At 45.4% G+C, this 17,559-nt stretch overlaps 1 pseudogene; it reads left to right on the top strand.

The window, feature by feature from the left end:
• The first annotated feature begins 15,493 nt into the window (after positions 1-15,493).
• The window catches only part of LOC119164365 (zinc transporter 7-like), a 642,854-nt pseudogene continuing 640,788 nt past the window's right edge, over positions 15,494-17,559 (top strand).

Here is a 17,559-nt window from a genome sequence, read left to right as displayed (position 1 = left end):
TGCTGACCCGCAGGGCGCGGGTTCAAATCCCGGCTGCGGCGGCTGCATTTCCGATGGAGGCGGAAATGTTGTAGGCCCGTGTGCTCAGATTTGGGTGCACGTTAAAGAACCCCAGGTGGTCTAAATTTCCGGAGCCCTCCACTACTGCGTCTCTCATAATCATATAGTGGTTTTGAGACGTTAAACCCCACATATCAATCAATGGAAGAAGATGGTTAATACAGCTTATAACACCAATGGATCGAGTCATTCTCAGTTTTACATGACTCACGTGATCAGACCAGCTCAAGTCATTGCGGAAGTGTACGCCCAGAAACTTGCAGCTACTGGTACAATTTATTTCTGAATTACCAAAATAGAGTTTTGTGTTTTGGTGTATTGCTTTGTTTTTAGCACGGAATAAAATGAAATTAGTTTTTTTTTTCACGTTTAACCTCAGCTGATTTACCCTCAGCCATCCCTCTAATTCTTCAAGCCAAATATTTGCTCTCTGCTCAAGTTCTTTTAGGTTGGGACCAGAAAAGATGTTAGTGTCATCGGCATATAGGATAATGTTCGAAGATGAAGGAATGTTTACCATATCATTTATGTACAAAGTAAATAGAACGGGTTCTAATATTGATCCCTGAGGTACTCCATATTTTATTGTTCCGTTGTTAGAGCGAGTGTCTTTATGTAGCCTTGTGTATTGTTGACGTGCAGTCAGGTAGCTTTTCATAAGGCTTCTTGCAATGCCACGAATTCCATAAAATTCTAGTTTTGCTAAGAGAATGTCATGTTGAACCGAATCAAACGCTTTACTGAAGTCGAGAAATAGTCCGATAGTAAAGTGTTTCATTTCAATGTTTTGAATTAAAACATTTTTTATATAAAGCAATGCGGATTCAGTCAATTTCCCAGGTTGAAAACCGTATTGATAATCACTTATCACATTATTTGCGGAAAGGAAGCCGAAGAAACGTGTATAAATTATTTTTTCAGCAACCTTAAAAAAATTGGCAGAACTGAAATTAGCCGGTAATCACCGAATTCTGTTTTATTTTCACCTTTAAAGACAACAGTAACACGTGCTATCTTTAATCTATCTGGGAACACGCCAGTAGCCAACATCTGATTGAATATATAGGTAAGTGGTTCTATAAGGCAACTAATGGAATTCCTAATTGGCAATGGTGAGATGTCATCATCACCAGGAGCACAAGTATATTTAGAGAATTAATAATGGTTGTGATTTCTGCTTCTGTTGTTGGCGTCAGAAATATCGAGTCATAGTTAGGAATCTCAATGCATGACGTAAGAGAGGTATTATTAGGCAAGGGAATTGAGCCGGCCTATTTACCAGCTTCCAGGAAGTGTTCATTGAATTTTTCGGCTAATGCAACACCGTCATAGATAATACCCTTAACCAGCATTTCGACGGGTGTTGTGTTAGCTTTGCTGCCGATTAGTGTTTTAATTCTTTCCCAGATCTGCTTAGGATTGTTACCTATGTTTGAAAACTTTTTTCTCTAAAATGACTACTTTGCTTTTTTTTAGATCAGCATGTAGCACATTACGAAACTTTTTGTATTCAGCTAATATCTCAGAACTTCTCGTTTTAAGGAACTTAGCGAACATCAAGTTTTTTTCTTTTATTCTCATAAAAAAAGCCTTGTTTATCCAATCTTTACGGGCCTTTCTGTATTTTCTAATTGCCATAACAGGAAAAGCGACATTGTAAATGTCAATAAGCTTTATAATGAAATTTTCGTACGCTTCACTTGGATTGGTTTCATTGTAGACGTCTGTTCAATCGGTTGTTTTCAGCAACTCACAGAAAACAGCAATAATATTGAAATCATTCGTTCTACGTAAATGGATAGGGGTTGTTCGTTTATTACTTAAAGGGACAAATACAAAGAATGGCAAGTGGTCACTCAGACCAGAAGAAAACACTCCGGAAAAAACCGCGTCTCGACAAAAGTTCGTGTAGCAAAGATCTATTATTGTTGCTGTTCATTTGTTTACTCGTGTTGGGAACTCAATCATATTTGTACAGCCATACAGTAGCATTATTTCTGTTAGGGCCACTTCAATCGGAGATCTACCTATAACATCAATATTAAAATCACCAAGTACAATAACACGCCATTTATGTGAATTAGCATTATCTAAACATGTCTCAATAAACTGAAGAAAGGCTTCTGTGTTACCTTGAGGTGAGCTGTACAGCGCAATGATAAAAATGTTCCGGTGTAACAGGCTAACACATTCGAAATCTTCGAAAACGCCCGTATAATCAGTCAGGATGTCAAAAGATAAGTTTTGACGCGTGTATATAGTCACAACCCCACCTCGTTTTTCTTTCCTGAATTGAGGTACATGTTTGCAGCCAGTAAATTGAATGACGTCTTCCTCCGAGCGGAACCACATCTCGGTAAAATATCAGCTTCGACTTCCTTTCCCTTGTTTCTTAAACATTGCGCATTTAAGTGATAAAAGGACAGGCTATTGTTTGTACTGTATCCAGAAGTTTTTAACACTGCTAGGAATGAATCAGTAGAAAAATGGGCCATTTTTCACTAACTTCTTTTCTGGCGAAACGCACAGTCTGTTCTAGATAATTTTGTCTAAGTCGCTTTCATTGTTGATGTTGATGGCGCGAGTACTTGGTTCCTTTCGAGCAAATATCTTCCCCTCCTTTGTTCAGACAAAACGGTAGAGTGCTTCCGCAGCTTTTGTCTTTGCGAGCCACAATAACCTCTTGTTTTGCGCTGTTAAGTTGTCGAAAAACTTAACATCCTTTATGCATTGCTTCAGAGTGTCATGCTTCGCAATCCACAGCGCTTTTGTGGACTGTTTGCAAAATCTGATGAGCACGACCGGGGTTCTGTCTGACCTTAAAGGAATGCGATGCAGCCCATCAACATCATTATTTGTAAGCACCGGCAAATCGAGCCTTCTTGCCAGTTCATTCACTTTTTCCATCAAATCTTCGCGTTAAGTTTCAGGCAAGCCATGTATTTCCATGTTTTGTTTTCTGCTATATTGATTTAGGGCGCTCCGCTCCGTGCGCAGCACAACAATTGTTTGCTTGTTATTAGCTACTTCGAGCGTATCAACTGTCTTTTGTAGGGCTTCGATTTGCTTGTCATGTTTATTTGAGGCTTCTATAAGCTTATCATAAGTGTCAGACATGTGTTGCACAGATGTCTCAATGTTGCTCACTGCATCTTTACAACTCGTTATCTCATCGACCTTAACTGTAAGCGCAGCAAGCGCTCTGCTTATGTCCGCCAACTGCCTGCTCATAGCAATGGATACATTGCCATCCTGCTGTCGAGCAGTGGCAGCGCTTCGAGACGCTGATAAGCGACATGTGTGACACTTCATACTCGCCCTCGCTTCAACGTCTTTGGATTTGTACGTACGCTCGCCGACGCCTGAGCACTTTCCGGGGTGATAACGCCGACCACATTCTACACACTTCATGCATTCTTCCTCTGTCAGTATCTCCTCAAAACATGCTAGACACGTTTCGCCAGGGTCGTTGCTCATGGCGTAAGCACGGGCTGCACACTTAGAATAGTTCCAAGGCGATAATGCACAGGAAGTTTCCTTAGAGTGCTAGTAAACGCGATACATAACGAACATTTGCTTGTTCAGTAAACGCACTACACAAGCTCATCAACACTCTCTCAGTAAACGCGTTACACAAAGAACACTTCGACTGATTGATTGATATGTGGGGTCTAACGTCCCAAAACCACTATATGATTATGAGAGACGCCCTAGTGGAGGGCTCCGGAAATTTACACCACCTGGGGTTCTTTAACGTGCACCCAAATCTGAGCACATGGGCCTCCAACATTGCCGCCTCCATCGGAAATGCAGCCGCCGCAGCCGGGATTCGAACCCGCGCCCTGCGGGTCAGCAGCCGAGTACCTTAGCCACTAGACCACCGCGGCGGGGCACACAAAGAACACTTGCTCGGGCAGTAGAGCAGCAGCAAAATATAGCAATGAGTACAAGTGCGGAAAAATATTTTGCAGAACAGCAAAACTAACCTGCGAAAGTGAGCACAATTTCTCAGATGCTGCTCCTGTGTATCCGCCGCCGCCACCACTGCCCGAGTGTGATCACCGGTGTGCAGTAGGCGTTTATAGCTGATTAGATGGGGTAGCAGCAGGTCACGTGGTGCGTTGACACTTGAATATGTTGTTCTGAAGTGTCGTCGTATTTCCTTGTCCAGGACCCTTGCGTCAGTGGATTCCACGGTAGAAACCTGGGAAGGGTGGGTAGCCGGCACTTCGTCGGCGCGTCGAAGTTCCGAGCTTCGATCTCCAGTTGGCACTGCGAAAGTGAGCAAAATTTCTCAGATGCTGCTCCTGTGTATCCGCCGCCGCCACCACTAGTCAAAAGCGTTTCGTAGCGCAAGTCCGAATCCACTGCCTCGTCGCCACTGTTATGTCAGAGGTTGTCGTCGCCCATTTTTCTCCTGTTTATACAGCGCTCTTTAAGTGTCGAGCTGTGACAGTTGTTAGTTCGCGCTCGTAGTGTGTATTCTCATTTAGGGTGTGCTTTCTGCTTGAGGTGTGCACTGCGATTTTCGAGCTTGTTCCACTTGCCGTTCTTCACGTGACTTTTCGATTCGTTGCGGTACCATTCACTCCTTTGGTTTTTTAGCGAAACAATAAACAATAAGCATTTGACTATCTCTGTGAAGTCATGTTTCACTTTCGTGTTTTAGCGGTTCTTATAAAGAGAGACTAGTCATAATTTTTTTACCTGCGGCCTTAGAGGCGGCGCACGTTCACTCGGCTAGGTCAAACACCATTGACACCATCCTCTTTACCTCTATCTTTCACCTTCATTTCTATCTCCCACTGCCCTTCTCCCACCTCTTGCTTTACCTTTATTTTAAAGCCACTTGGAGGAGGCGAGTGCCTGGGCCATAGATAACCAACGCCTTGTAGTCTTGCTGCGCGCGCAGACGAACAAGCGTATCGAGGCACTCTAACGATGGATAGATGGATGGATCAATATTGCTGTACCCTATAAATCGGGCGGTGGCTAACGTCACCAAGCCGTAATACTTGATGAACCAAAAACTATCTTTATTTTTTTCTGTTTCAAAAGTGAGGGTGAGGATTCGTCTTTGCAGTAAAGGATTTATTTTCCCTCGTGCCTTGACTTTAGCCACCGATCAAATAACCTCTGTCTAGTTAATTCTACCCGCTTAAAGTATATTTTGCCCTGCCTGTCCCTAAACAGCAGTGCTTTGAAAAACTCTGGGTCATCAACCTCAACTATAGGGTGAAGCCCTTTACAGACCATTATCGAGTGTTCGGCAGTTTCTTCTTCCTCTCCACACGCACTGCATACAGTGGTTACCCCTTCGTATTTGGCCCGATATGTCTTTGTTCGCAATACTCCCGTCCTGGTCTCAAACAGTTGAGAACTACCCCGAGTATTATCCTAGATTCTTTCCTTGGCTATTCCCTGTTTAAAAGATTGATAGATCTCTAGTGCGGTCTTCCTAATCATGCCAATTCTCCACATGTGGGTCTCAGCTTCTTTCTTCTTAACCGATAATTCTTTTTTGTTTGGCCTGCTGTTTTCCAAGTATTTACCAGACGATTTTCTGGTTCGCTTCCTTCATTTTGTAGCGACATTCGTCATGTACAAGTAGCTGAATACCTTCCTAGCCCAATGCTCCTACCCCATTTCTCTCAATCGCTTCTCAAATTTTATCTTGCTGCTATTTTCCCTGTGCATATCACCTTGTATTCCCTGGTTTGGTATATTCTAGTGAGCTCCAAAGGCAAGCCAACCTATTCCACGTTGCTTAATTTCTAATCTTGCTTGAACTTCTGATCTCATGCACAAGACCGCATTGACGAACGCCTTGGGTGGTGGCGCGCTGTCTAGTGAGCAAAATTGGAATAACTCGAGAGGTGACCTTGAGCAGCAACCGCATAGCTATACTACACACTGGCAACTCCGCTGTACACGGTGGCAGCCACCGTACGACAAGCAGCGAGAAAATGGAGCAAGCTCCTAAATATAGCCGGAGTTCACCTTTAACACGACCTTGTCAAGAACACTTGGTACATTATTCCCCCCTTTACTTGAAGCAAATAATTAATCTAGAGGAGTCTTGAAAGTGGGCACTATGCCGAAAATGAATCACAAGTTTTGATTTTTCTTTGGTTGAGTGAGTATATATAAAAATCATCATAGTGTGAATGGTCAATGTGAATAAATAACTGGGTGTAGGAATATCATCATCATCATCATCATCATCATCATCATCATCAGCCTGACTACGTCCACTGGAGGACAAAGGCCTCTCCCATGTTCCGCCAGTTAACCCGGTCTTGTGCTTGCTGCTGCCAATTTATACCTGCAAGCTTCTTAATCTCGTCTACCCACCTAGCCTTCTGTCTCCCTTTAACCCGCTTGCCTTCCCTGGGAATCTAGTTAGTTACCCTGAATTACCAGCGGTTATCCTGTCTGCGCGCTACATGCCAGCGCATGTCCATTTCTTCTTCTTGATTTCAGCTATGACATCCTTAAACCCCGTTTGTCCCTAATCCCCTCTGCTCTCTTCTTGTCTCTTAAGGTTACACCTACCATTTTTCTTTCCATTTCTCGCTGCGTCGTCCTCAATTTAGGCTGAACCCACTTTGTAAGTCTCCAGGTTTCTGCTCCGTAGCTAAGTACCGGAAAGATACAGCTGTTATATACCTTCCTTTTGAGGGATAGTGGCAACCTATCTGTCATAATTTGAGAGTGCTTGCCAAATGTGCAGCACCCCATTCTTATTCTTCTAGTTACTTCAATTTCGTGGCTCGGCTCCGCGGTTATTACCTGCCCTAAGTAGACATAGTCTTCTACAACTTGAAGTGCACTATTACCTATCTCGAAGCGCTGCTCTTTTCCGAGGTTGTTGTACACTGCTTTCGTTTTCTGCAGATTAATTTTAGGACCCATCTTTCTGCTCTCCTTGTTTAACTCCGTAATCATCACTTGCAATTCGTCCCCTCAGTTACTCAGCAATGCAATGTCATCGGCAAGGCGCAGGTTACTAAGGTACTCTTCAGGAACTCTTATCCTTAACTGTTCCCATTCTAGGCTTCTGAAAACCTCCTGTAAGCACGCGGTAAATAGCAGTGGGGAGATTGTGTCCCCCTGCCTTACACCCTTCTTGATTGGTATTCTGTCGCTTTCATTATGAAGCACTATGGTAGCAGTTGATACCCCGTAGATTTCTTCCAGGATGTTTATATATACTTCTTCGACGCCCTGTTTCCGCAGTGTAAATAAATAAATAAATATATATATATATATATATATATATATATATATATATATATATATATATATATATATATTGCCGCGACAGGTTGGCCACGTTCAAGTAGCCGCCGCAATCATCATGGCAAGAGCACCAGCAAGACCCGGCTGGCATGCGTCACGCGTTCGTGCGCTCTAACAACGAGGAAGAGGAAGTTAGTTGACTCTGTGCCTCTCGGCTACTTGGACTCGACGACAATAGTCATTAGACTTGTGGGCACAAGTTCGCCCTAATAAAGTTGCTTGTTTTTTTTGGCCTGTCTGCCTCAGCATCGCTACATTTCTGGTGGAGTGCTGGGTTATGAATCGAAGCCCCGCGAGCTCAAGACAGCGTAGCCCCGATGACCAGCGTATCAACCCCGTGGAAGTGACTCCTGTACACCAGAGGGCAAGTCGCCGTCTTCGAGGTGACTCACCTGAGTTCGGTCCTCTTCACTCCACACCAAGGGGAATTCAAACTATGGATGCCACCACTATGACTACCCAGGTAACACCGGCACAAGTGTTCATAAGCCAACCGCACCAGCCGCCAGTATTCCACGGCGACTCGTACGAGGATGTTGAAGATTGGCTGGACCTGTTCGAGCGAGTGGCGCGCTTGAATGGTTGGGACGAAAGAGAGAAGCTCCGTCGCGTATACTTCGCCCTGGACGACTTCGCAAAGACATGGTTTGAGAACCATGAAACCTCGTTGTCTACCTGGGAGGTATTTCGACGACAAGCAGTGGCTACGTTCGCGAACGTAGACCGAAAGGAAAAAGCGGAAGCTGCTCTTCAATCCAGGAACCAGCTCACAAACGAGAGTGCTGCCATGTACATCGAGGACATGGTCCGTCTGTTCAAGCGTGCGGATCACAACATGGCTGAAGATAAGAAGGTGCGCCATCTAATGCGCGGAGTGAAGCAAGAGCTGTTCGCCGTTCTCGTCCGCAACCCTCCAAGCACTGTTGCTGAGTTTTATTCGGAAGCGACGGCCATCGAAAAAACACTAGAACAGCGCGCTCGGCAGTACAACCGGAATGTTAACTGCGCATCTGCACAGCTATTCTCTGGAGGCGTGCGAAACGACGTTGAAGCCCTGCGAGAGCTCATTAGATCAGTTATTCGGGAAGAACTGAGCAGACTGCAAATGCCCCAGACTTCAACTGCACTATCTGTTACAGACGTTGTTCGTGACGAACTGAGGCAGGTCATACGAGAACCAGAGCGTGAGCTGCAGCCAGTTCGACCTATCCGAACGTACTCTGAAGTTCTCCGACAACCAACGGTACACAGCAATGCAGCAGTTGCGATGGCGACGACTTCTCTCCCATCTACAGCACGCAGCGTACCTCGTCCACGGGAACCAACGGCTACCTATCTGCCCCCAGCAGAACGTAGCACACATCGCTATGTGGAGCCTAGGCTCAGGAAAAGTGACGTCTGGCGTGATCACGAGCGCAGGCCTCTTTGTTTCCATTGTGGCGAAGCGGGTCATTTGTACAGATTCTGCCCTTACCGACAGGCTGGATTAAGAGGCTTCCCGTCGTATGCACCGTGCCCCCGAAACGGCGAACGACCAGCGGAAATTGAGGAGTACTTGTCTACGCGCCAGAACTCGCCACCTCTACGCCAACGTCGGTCACGGTCACCATCGCCTATGCGCTACCGGTCATCTAGCCCACGTGCACCTTCAAGGCAGCCTGGTCATCGCTCTCCAAGTCCACTCCCGGAAAACTGAAGCAAGCGACCTGTGGAGGTGAGGCCGCTGATAACATCAATTACGAAGATCCTCCAATATGGCTTGAGGGCGACGACGGTGTATTTCCGGTAAACGGGTGCAACCACGAAAGCGTTACTTCAGATTTGCGGTTGAGAATAGAAGGATGGGAGCTGAATGCCTTAGTCGACACCGGTGCTGATTATTCAGTGATAAGTCACAAGATGGTGAAGAAGCTAAATAAAGTTGTGACACAGTGGAGTGGATTGCAGATACGCACGGCAGGTGGTCACATTATTACGCCCCTTGGCAGATGCATCGCAAGACTTGAAATACGGGGCTTTATTTACGTTGCCGATTTCATTGTGCTACCAGAATGTTCAAGAGACCTCATTATAGGAATGGATTTTTTGCGAGCTAATGGCGCCGTAATTAACCTGCGTAGGTCCAGCGTGTCGTTTTCGACTGAACGAGCTATACCTGTAGAAGAATCTGAGGGACGCCTAACTGCTCTACGCGTTGTTCATGATGACGTAACTGTGCCACCACGCTGCAGCATAATGGTGCTCGTAGAGAATGACGCATCTTACAACCGCGAAGGCATAGCGGATACAAATGTAGGGCTGTTTTTGAAAAAAGGTGTCTGCGTAGCTCGGGGTCTTGTTCACTTGACGAATGGCCGTGCAGATGTCCTACTTACGAATTTCTCCAATGAACTTCAACACATCGCTCAAGGCACGGCTATTGCCTATTTACACGACTTCTGTATGGCGACAGAACTATGCAGCTTAACCACGTCAACCACTCGACCAGAGGCCGGCAACATCGACGCATCCGTGACCGTCAACCAGAGCCTTCCGGACTGTCAAAAGAAACAGATTTACACCTTAGTAAAAGAATTCTCTGATTGCTTTTCAATTGCCTCGAAGGTCCAGCGCACGTCAATTACGAAACACAGAATTATAACGCAAGACGACACGAGGCCTATATGCCAGCATCCATATCGAGTGTCACAGAAAGAACGGGAAATCATTAAGAAGCAAGTGGAGGAAATGCTTTCGGATGATGTCATCCAGCCTTCAAAAAGTCCATGGGCGTCCCCCGTAGTGCTCGTTAAGAAGAAAGACAACACGCTTAGATTCTGTGTCGACTACCGAAAACTCAACAGTGTAACTAAACGAGATGTATACCCCTTGCCACGTATTGACGATACACTAGATCGGCTGCGATTCGCAAAGTTTTTCTCCTCCTTGGATCTGAAAAGCGGATATTGGCAAATAGAGGTAGACGAGCGGGACCGTGAAAAAACGGCATTCGTAACACCAGATGGCCTCTACGAATTCAAAGCGCTTCCATTCGGCCTCTGTTCCGCGCCAGCGACGTTCCAGCGAATGATGGACACTGTCTTCGCGGGATTGAAATGGCAGTCATGCCTGGTGTATTTGGATGACGTGGTGGTATTCTCTGCAACGTTCGACAAACATCTAGAGCGACTTCGCACTGTATTACAAGCCATCCGGTCAGCAAACTTGACAATCAAACCCGAAAAATGCCACTTCTGCTTCGAAGAGCTGAGATTCCTTGGACATGTCATTAGTTCTGACGGTGTTCGTCCAGATCCAGAAAAGACAGCCGCTGTTCAGAGGTTCCCTACACCCAAAGACAAAAAGTCAGTGCGCCGATTTTTGGGTTTATGTGCCTACTATAGGCGATTTGTGGAAAACTTTTCAACGATTGCGGAACCTCTTACAAAACTAACGAAAGACGACGTGCCCTTCACATGGCAAAATGAACAACAGAAAGCTTTTGATGAATTAAGAAAACGGCTACAGGGTTCACCAATACTTGCCCATTTTGATGAGACAGCCGACACTGAGGTCCACACCGATGCCAGCAATGTCGGCCTCGGCGCCATCCTGGTCCAGTGGCAAAATGGTCAAGAGAGAGTGTTAGCCTATGCCAGCCGCAAACTCTCAAAAGCTGAGGCAAACTACTCTGCTACTGAAAAAGAGTGCCTCGCAGTCATCTGGGCAATAAATAAGTTTCGACCCTACCTTTATGGTAGACCGTTCAGAGCTGTCAGTGACCACCATGCTCTATGCTGGCTAGCAAATCTCAAGGATCCGTCAGGTGGACTAGCCAGATGGAGCCTTAGGCTGCAGGAGTATGACATTACGGTCGTATACAAATCTGGAAGGAAACACAGTGATGCCGACTGCTTGTCACGCTCTCCCGTCGATCCAAGTGTACCTGAAGAGGACGGCTTCCCGTTTCTAGGCGTTGTCGACGCATCCGAAATCGCTCAACAACAACGAGATGACCCGGATTTGCTGGCGCTTATACAACACCTGCAGGGTCTCGACGTTCAAGTACCTCGCATATTCTCCAGAGGGCTCTCCACGTTCTGCCTTCGAGGAAGTGTCCTTTACAGGAGGAACTTTGAACCTAATGGCGAAACGTTTTTACTAGTCGTGCCCACAGCCATGCGACAGGAAATTCTGCATGCATGCCACGATGAGCCAACGTCCGGCCACATGGGTGTGAGCCGAACATTCGCCAGAATTCGCCTGAAGTACTATTGGCCTAAGTTGCTCGCATCAGTGCAGCGCTACGTGAAAACGTGTCGTCAATGTCAACGGCGCAAAACTCCAGCCGTAAAACCAGCCGGCCTTCTCCATCCAATTGACCCTCCGGATGCCCCATTCCAACAAGTCGGCATGGACTTCCTAGGACCTTTCCCGACATGATGTGCAGGCAAGAAATGGATTGTCGTAGCTACAGACTATCTGACCCGTTATGCTGAGACTGACTCCCTGTACAGTGCGACAGCTGCCGAAGTCGCCAAGTTCTTTGTGAACAACATAGTGCTCAGACATGGTGCGCCCATCGTCGTTATTACGGATCGCGGCACAGCATTTACTGCAGACCTTATGCAATGTCTGATGCGCATGACAAATACCGATCACAGAAGAACAACGGCGTATCACCCTCAGTCAAATGGCTTAACCGAACGCCTCAACAGAACTCTGACCGACATGCTATCAATGTATGTCGATGTTGAACATAAACAGTGGGATGAAATATTACCCTACGTAACATTCGCATATAATACAGCCGTTCAAGAAACAACCCACGTTGCCCCTTTCGAACTAGTATTCGGCCGAAGAGTGACCACCCCACTGGATGCCATGTTACCGCTACAGGACGAAAACAGCTATCCACCTGACTTAGATGACTTCTTGCAACGAGCCGAAGAAGCACGACAAATGGCAAGATACCGAATACGCCGTCAACAGCGCGTCGACTCTAGTCGGTACAACAAGCGACGCAGTGACGCACTTTATCATCCTGGTGACAAAGTGTGGATATGGATTCCAGTGCGCCGCCGCGGACTCTCTGAAAAGCTTCTTTGTCGATACTTCGGCCCTTATGAAGTAGTCAACCGTATCAGCGACGTCACTTATGAAGTCAGATCCGCGGGACACGTGAGCTCAAGACGCCGCAATACCACGGAAGTGGTACACGTAGTCCGCATGAAGCCCTATCATGACAGATCGTCGGAAAACGAGTGAGCGGGCGCATGTATCATTTTACTCTCTCAAGCATCGGGACGATGCGTCTGAGGGGGGGGGGATAATGCCGCGACAGGTTGGCCACGTTCAAGTAGCCGCCGCAATCATCATGGCAAGAGCACCAGCAAGACCCGGCTGGCATGCGTCACGCGTTCGTGCGCTCCAACAACGAGGAAGAGGAAGTTAGTTGACTCTGTGCCTCTCGGCTACTTGGACTCGACGACAATAGTCATTAGACTTGTGGGCACAAGTTCGCCCTAATAAAGTTGCTTGTTTTTTTGGCCTGTCTGCCTCAGCATCGCTACAATATATATATATATATATATATATATATATATATATATATATATATATATATATATATATATATATATATATATATATATATATATATATATATATATAAGCGCATACTAAACATAAAATTGTAAAGCCAGTGTAGAACTTGCCAAGAGCGTTTCGGCTACTGAACTGAATCAAAAAGTTGTAAAATATATCAAAATAGGAGAGGGAATACTTGTAGATACCGAGTAAAGACATATTTTTTCCTAATATTTACAGGTACCTTCTCTCCTACTTTTATATTTTGTTCATCTGTTTATTTACTTTGCCATTACCCACTAAACATTATCAAGAGGTACCTGCCACAAAAGAAATTATGTGTGCAGTGTTGAAATTCGGGCTATTTGGTTCATACTGATGATGAAGAAATTAGTGATGAATAGGCGGGGACACAAGATGAGGACACACAACAAAGGCGCTAACTTCCAACATAATGTTTATTACCACCCTCGCGTACCTATATCTGTATTAAAAATCATGGGTTGGTGGATGCTGGTGTTGTTGGGGATATGGTGTAACTGACAGTGGGTATTGTGGAAATGATAGTGGATATGGTGGAAGCTATAGTGGTCATAACGGCTGATGACGGTGAGAGTGGAAAAAGTAATGGCAAATGGTGGTGGTTGTGGCGACCCAATGGTGGTGCTAGCGCAAAATGCCAGTTCATGACGGTGAGAGTGAAAAAAATGGTGGCAGATGAGGGTGGCGGTGGCAAGCCACTGGTGGCGCCGGTGGGAAATGCCAGTGGCGATTCAAAATGTGTTTGGTGGATGGCTTAGTTAACAAGGTGGATGCCGGTAGTATGATGGAAGCAAGGTTAATGATAGTGGCATCATGAAAAAGCACATGACAGTATCTGAAATTACTTAATTATTGTAGTGTTTCACTCTGGAACATTCTGAGAAATATTTTATGGTCTAAAGAAACCAACACCGTTAATGACACTTTGCAGCACGTTTTTATTTCTTGTGGTGTCAACGACACTTCAGTTTTTGTGGAGCGTAGAAGGTCGCCGTGAATGTTTACATTTCGTGCACGCACACATTTGTTTGGCACGCGTGATGTGGTGCTTTGTTGTGATGTTTAGAAGACTGAAGGTGTCACTGTGAACAGCAACAATAATTGTGGTAAATCGCCGCGCAGTTGTCGAGAAATAAATGAGCTCTAGTTCGCAATGACTTCTTTGAACGGTAGTTAAGAATACAGCGGTTTTTTGATGCCACCAAGCTAGAAACAGAACTCTGGCAATTCTCGCAGACCCAATTACTGGAGCCGTACTTTTATGTTAACAAAGTGCGTGCGACGCTAAAATGCATAAACGTCTACTTCGACATACGTCGAGAGGAGTCCCAGCGAGTTTGATTTTCACCGTCCTGTCCTACCACCATAATTTTCCCCAAAGGTTAGGCCTACCGACCGAGCCCGTACAAGTGTTATCGGCGCTTTTAGGTTTCAGAATACACAATTTCGATGAGTAAGAACCACAATCAAACACAGCCGTGGCATAATTTACCCTAAATGAAGCATTTTTATTGTGTGCAATGTCCGCGTAAGATGCGACAAACATTGCAATGTCCGCGTAAGATGCGACAAACATTGATGCGACGCGGTGCCAGTGCTTTATGAAAACTTACGCCTCCCGTATCCGACAGCCGCCGGTCGCAATTGCCGGCTCTTCTCTGGCTTTTATGCGAGAACACAGAATTGTCTATTCGTATGCTTACTGAACCAATAAAATAGCATAATGTTTCCTGCACACTGCAGTCGTTTTGGCCATGTTGTTATGTAGTTATTGCTAACGATAGAGCTATATCACTGTGCTGGCACGACTGCGATGTACGTTGCATGAAAAACATCGCATTACTATATCGCTTGTGTGGGCTTATCTATCAAATGAGCCTTGAGGCATCATAAATCCTGAGCAGATGTTGCCCTTTAGTACGAGCGAGAAACAGATAATAAACTTGACAGTAACCGCCGGCAAACTGTACCTGGTCTTCAGTCCACTTGGTTTTTTTTTTCGCTTGTGAATTGTAAAAGAAACCATTGCGCGGTCACCGTTATTGCAGTGAACATTGTTCTAGACATCAGTTGTTTGTGCCTAATGAACGTACCTGTATAAGTAGTAGGTGCAGATCCCGTCTATCGGAAGTAAGCAACAAACAAAACTGAAGTTGAATGGTCAAATTGTGAGTTCACTCGCGACTTAACAATGAACCTAACACAAATCGGCATGGCGCGTTCAGCCGAATATCCTAAGATTGCACGTTCGAATTTTTGTGGTCACAGTTTCTTTTACGGGTTCGTTCTGCATTCTTTTCTATACATTTATTCTTTTGATTTTAGTGGCAGCTCGTCACGGTTGTTCTGACGCCATTTCGCGCTCCAGCATCGCCGACACTCCATCATCCACCATGTGCCACCATCCATCATGTGCCATTAATATTTCCAGCACCATAATCCACTCAAATGGTGGATGGTGAAAACCGCCATTCTTATGGTGGACTTTTTTTAATAGGAATTGCCCGAGAATAAACGCCACATGAGGTGTGATGCGCACAGGCAATAAATTTTGAGAACGGCGGTAATTAATTACGGAAAAGCGGGATGGTCACTACTTTTTGACTTGTGTATACTGTGTTCAACATGCATGAGAAGCTTAAGATAAATATTGTGGAGAATGTGGCTGTGTAATCCCTGGGTTCAGTGTGCATCAGCGCTCCGTCGCATATTGTATTCGAAAAAGAGGTGCCGCTTTTAGGAAATTACTTTTTGTGATCATCATATGCCATGTGGTGTTTTCCTCATGCGATATCAGTGGGCCAGTGTTATTGACTGTGTTATTTGCCCTCTTCTGGTGTGCCCATTCATTCAGCACTACTTGTTTATCATAAGAAATGTGTTTACGCTCCAGTGATGACACTCGTAAAATGTCATCAGCAACCTCGTTCGAATGTTGTGTTTATCGCAGTGCTCTGGTGACTGACAAAACGACGCGGAACCTTCTGCTTTTCTTGGCTCTGAACTTGTCCTTCGCCTTTGTGGAGCTTTCTTATGGCGTCTGGACCAACAGGCACGTATATTTGAGGACAGCTATTCAGTAATTCATTTGTGTCCTCATTTGTCGAACTACTAGCCTACGGCGCTAAATTACATGAAAGCGTTCCTATGGTGGAAGTGAGTAATATCTGTAAGGAGATGATTATGATGACTTGCTTTTGTACCTATTGAAACACGAGAATATACTGGCACAATTTCGCTGACACCTTTCACCATATATATGTGTGATGGCTGTAGCGACAGTCCGTGTTTAGAAAATTAACACACATCAAAAGGGGAGACGCAGGCCCCAGCTCCTGTGAAATAAATCCCACCATCTTCATGATGTGAGTGATGATGAGTGGGGCGAAGCGGCAATGCTCATGATAAAACCGAGAAACATTTCAATAATTCCCTGCACATCAAATTGTCACGAGATTATAGGTAGAACACGACGTATGTTCACAGGAGCAGCAGCACTGGAAGTGGAGCCGAACCAGGCACCAGACCATGAGCACAACAACCAGTCATCTTTTTTGTCACAATGGCATATACTAGCATTGGCATGGCTCAATCTCGTTCCATGCCTGTGGCAACCCTCCTTCCAAACACAGTACCGCCCTGATGCTCAACGACAGTTAAAAGTGAAAGCAATCGCATACAAGTACAAAGACGCATAGTGAAGCAGTGTCAGGTGGTTCGGGGTAGTATGGCTTCATCCGTGACAAATGAACAATGTCCGCCTGCCGGGCACGTCGAAATCGCGAAGCTGCATTTTCAAGTAGGACTTTTTAGTTGACGTCTGTGAAGGGCCGTAGTATTTTATAAGGACCAAAGTAGCGGTGAAGTAACTTTTCCGAGTGGCCTCTTTGGCGAACGGGAATCCATAGCCAACAAGATCAACGGGTTGGTAAATAACATGGCAATGATGATAGTTGTACCTCTGCGAGTCGATATGTTGCTGTTCGCGAATCCGCTCGAGTGCAAGCTGGCAGGTCGCGTCAGCGAGCCGGATAAAATCGTTCGCATCAGTAGGAATATCGGTCATGTCATGTAAGAGCATGGCATCTAGCATCGTAATTGCTTCTCAGCCGTGAAGCAACTGGAACCGAGTGAAACCTGTAGTATCTTGAACCGCGGTGTTTTAGGCGAACGTTATGTATGGCAAAATTTCATCCCAGTTTTTGTGATCGCGGTCGACGTACGTGAACAGCATGTCAGCGAGCGTCTTGTTTATTCTCTCTATCAGACCTTAAGTTTGTGGTTGGTATGTGGTCGTTTCGCGATGAGGTGCTTCACTAAGCCTTATGACTTCTTGCATCAGTTGGGCTCTAAAGGCTGTTGCATGGTCAGTTGTAAGAGCTGTTGACAATCCATGCTGGAGGATGATGTTCTTCATTAAAAAAATATGCAATCTGATGGGCGTTGTCTCGTTGTAGGGCTTTCTATAGTGAGTACATTGTTATAGTACCTTGTTAAATAGGCAGTAGCGACTGCAATCCAGTTGTTGCCATCATGTGACTTTGGAAACGGCCCAAGCAAGTCCATACTGATTTGTTCAAACGTTTG

This window comes from Rhipicephalus microplus, chromosome 3 (assembly GCF_043290135.1).
Source record: "Rhipicephalus microplus isolate Deutch F79 chromosome 3, USDA_Rmic, whole genome shotgun sequence".
Lineage (NCBI taxonomy): Eukaryota > Metazoa > Arthropoda > Arachnida > Ixodida > Ixodidae > Rhipicephalus > Rhipicephalus microplus.
This window is presented reverse-complemented; position numbering and strand designations above follow the sequence as displayed.